This window comes from Dermacentor albipictus, chromosome 1 (genome assembly GCF_038994185.2).
Source record: "Dermacentor albipictus isolate Rhodes 1998 colony chromosome 1, USDA_Dalb.pri_finalv2, whole genome shotgun sequence".
Lineage (NCBI taxonomy): Eukaryota > Metazoa > Arthropoda > Arachnida > Ixodida > Ixodidae > Dermacentor > Dermacentor albipictus.
Genome location: NC_091821.1, coordinates 521,553,376 through 521,556,639, shown reverse-complemented (window position 1 = coordinate 521,556,639; position 3,264 = coordinate 521,553,376). Strand labels below are relative to the sequence as shown.

At 41.1% G+C, this 3,264-nt stretch overlaps 1 long non-coding RNA gene across 1 annotated transcript; it reads left to right on the top strand.

Annotated features, from left to right (window-relative positions):
• Positions 1-2,153: 2,153 nt before the first annotated feature.
• On the top strand, positions 2,154-2,790 carry LOC135908152 (uncharacterized). Its single transcript, XR_010566229.1, has 4 exons — positions 2,154-2,194; positions 2,421-2,462; positions 2,634-2,675; positions 2,777-2,790. It is a non-coding gene; the product is annotated as an uncharacterized lncRNA (long non-coding RNA).
• Positions 2,791-3,264: the final 474 nt, after the last annotated feature.

The window sequence follows — 3,264 nt, the reverse complement described above, 5'->3', positions numbered from 1 at the left end:
AGTAGCTAAATTGCACATGACATCTCCTCATAGTGGCAATGGCAGTACTTATCAGCATACAGAAACTTAAGCATAGCTACAACAACACTTGTTACACTGCACCTGACAAATTAATGGCCTGCACATTACCACTCGTAAAATCACCATGTCTGACAGCCTAAGTGAATGTCCCAAGTGGCCATGCAGCATGCCAGATGACTTGGCCACTGGCTGACTCTGCAAAGTGACAAGCCATTGGTCTGCAAACATTTGTTCCCAATACATATATTGAAAAGAAGAATGATAAACTACTCGTACAAGGATAGTGTGTATAAAATACTGTGTATTTGGGCCTTATGTGATGTTTTTTTTATTTGGGGTTTTACATGCCAAAACCACTTTCTGATTATGACGCACGCTGTAGTGGAGGACTCCGGAAATTTTGACCACCTGGGGTTCTTTAACGTGCACCTAAACCTAGGCACACGGGTGTTTTCGCATTTCGCCCCCATCGAAATGCGGCCGCCATGGCCGGGATTCGATCCCGCGACCTCGTGCTCAGCAGCCCAACACCATAGCCACTGAGCAACCATGGCGGGTGCCTTATGTGATGTGGTAAACTTGAATGCTTGCATGTAAACCTGTAAATAATGCACACCATGCAATAATACTGACTATCACTGAACACTAGATTATGCCTCTACTACATAATTCTTCCTCAAATAAATCTTGTGTAAAGTTTAATGCTTAAACGCAGCACATCTCAATATTTTTACCTTTTTGGGGATTGCTTTTTTATGCCTTTGTTTTTTACATCTGTGGTGTCCTGGACCAAAGCTGTGCCTATTGGGTTGACCTGTACACCTGTCAGAAGTTTTCTCCTCTCTTTTTGTTCTCCATGTTCACAATAATAGGTTATGTATGCTGTCTTGAGATTTGTTGATGACAACAGTGTTGCTGTTGTCCCAACCAACTGGTTGTTGAAGAATAAAAAGATGTGTTTGTGGCCGACTGTGCTAGGCACCCATGAATTGACAAAAGCTGTGAAACGACGTGCCCATCTCAATCCTTCTACAACGCCTAACTTCAAGGTGAAGGTGATCAATACTACAGGTATGAAACAGTTTTTTGCAAATTGGTTTTATCATTTTGAGATTGCTGTTACTCTTAAAGCCATTGGCAGCCTGTAAGGGAGCTGGGGGAAGCATACAGAAAAGAAGCTGTTCAGCATGAATAACACAGATAAGTAAATATACTATGCGATTTCTTTTTCAGCAACATACGATGAAGCTCGGCAAAAGTTGCAACAAGCAGAAAATTCGGACAATGTCGACACAACAGATCAAGGTAAGGGCTTCTCCTAATTCCATTTTCAGTATCCTTATACAATTCACTTTTACAGAAAAAGGACGTGGTAAGCGGCGCAAATACACACGCATTTTGAGCTCGTCGGATGATTCGGATGAGGAAGACAATTTCAACCTTCCGGAACCACCCTTCTCTCACAGGTAGTAGCTGTTTTCAGGCACTCTTTCAAAATATGCTAATCCGTGCACATGTTGCAGCACTTCAAGCGTCAGTAATGATGGCAGAACAAGTAAGTGATGGCTACTTTTTGTCAGCAGTATATAGAACCAGCTTGCATTGCAAGTGATAAAATGTGAGCTAAACCTTGGGGAGGGATAAACAAATGTAAGCTTTAATCTGGTATTCATACTTACTGAGGCACTACACCATAAGCAGCAAGCTGAATTCCTGCTATTCCTTGAATATGTATCACTGCATTAAATTTTGCATTGGATTGCAGCTTCCAGACAAAGGCTTACTGAAACAGCTTCTAAAAGTAAGACTTTTGTCTTTACGTAAGCACTATAGCACCGCTGAATTTTGCTCCTGGGTACTTATTAAATTTCTGTTTTGCAGAAACCCAGCAGGTAGACTTATCTGTGCAGACAGCTCATCTAGGTAAGATTTTCTCTTCTAGTAAGCAGCTATGTGCCATTGCTGCATGTGCTCATTTAATTTTTTTCCCTTTTCTAGCCTCGGAAGAACAAAGAGGTTTGTAGTGGACATGCGTTGTTGCGTTTTATGTATGTATGAACAGTGCTGAAACTAATGTGGCTAAGCAAGGCTGCTGTATCCAAACATTTAGTGAAAATGTACTTGTCCTTTACAGAGAGTGAAAATGACAGCTTAAGCGAATCACAAGCCCCAGGTAAATATTGTTGCTAGTCGTCTTCTTACACGCAGCCAACAGTGCAGTAACATAATTTGATTTCATATTACCTTTGTTGCTTACTCATTGCACTTGGTTTAGTAAATATATAGTGCATGTCATGAGATACTGATTTGGTCATGCATGAATATACTAGGACCATTTGACGAGTAGAGCTTGTTTAGAGTTGTAGTACTGAGTCATTGTGCTTTCTTTTTTGTGACAGGCAGCCAGCAAGCTCAATGTGCTGTGCAGTCATTTCAGTCAGGTAAGTTTCATTCATAACAGTAGAAAACCAGGTGATGTCATATTTTAATATATTGTCTGCTTTTTTGCACTGGGAGTTGCCAGCTCCCAATTACTACATGCATGCATAGTTATAGAGCAAGTGCCTAGTAGAGCTGCATATTCTTGTGTGAAATTGCTCGTTTCCTTTTAGCACACCAGCCTAGGGCACCATTTCTGCAGCCACGTCGTGAAAGTAAGTTTCCTTGCTGGCACCCTCGGCAGTCGGCTTGCTAAGTAATGTTTTGGCATATATCCATATCATTTTCCTAATTTTTTCCACTGTATTTGCTCAAGGCCCATTACAGTGGTGCATCTCCAGTGCCCAAGGTGCGTTTTGCTATTGACTGTGTTCCATAACTCAACAAGTGTGATCAAGGAGAGACGCGTTCTTCGATATCGCGCTTCTTTTTATAGGAGGCTGGCGGAGAGCATTATATGCACAGTCTCGTTCAGGTGAAATTCATCTGTCACTGCTGTTTTACTGCTTTTTGCTTGTGACTGCTTTTTTTTACACTACCATACTTGTAAATTTTAACTTTCTGCAGACTCACCACTTTGTATGGCACCAAGCTCCCAAGGTTTGTTATGGAGAACAAAACTCAATTCCACACATGCATGATTACCGCTGCATAGAGCTAGTAATTAAACAGATAATGTTTTGAGGATTCTGTGGGTTTTTCACAGGAATCCCTCCAGGAATACCATTCCCAGAGTTGCATTTAGGTAAATTTAATTTGAAAATTGAAACCTATGTGAGTAGCAGTTGAATGATGCACAATTTC